This window comes from Aptenodytes forsteri, unplaced genomic scaffold (assembly GCF_000699145.1).
Source record: "Aptenodytes forsteri isolate BGI_AS27 unplaced genomic scaffold, ASM69914v1 Scaffold178, whole genome shotgun sequence".
Lineage (NCBI taxonomy): Eukaryota > Metazoa > Chordata > Aves > Sphenisciformes > Spheniscidae > Aptenodytes > Aptenodytes forsteri.
This window is the reverse complement of record NW_008795136.1, coordinates 615,502-615,708: the sequence shown is the minus strand read 5'-3', so window position 1 is coordinate 615,708 and position 207 is coordinate 615,502.

The following is a 207-nucleotide window of genomic DNA, read 5'->3' as shown; positions in this document are numbered from 1 at the left end:
CCCCTTGGCCGGGGGTGGGGAAGGTAGTTGCATCCTCATGCCCTTTCCAGTATGGCGAGGGGAGGGGGAGGTATCCGTCCTGGAAGGTGTTGTGGGGCAGGGGAGCGGCCCCAGGGCTGAGCAGAGAGACACTCACTGCCCCCGGCTCCTCAGGGGGCAACGGAAGGGGCCCAGGGCCCAGGGCTGAGCAGAGAGACGCCCCCGGCT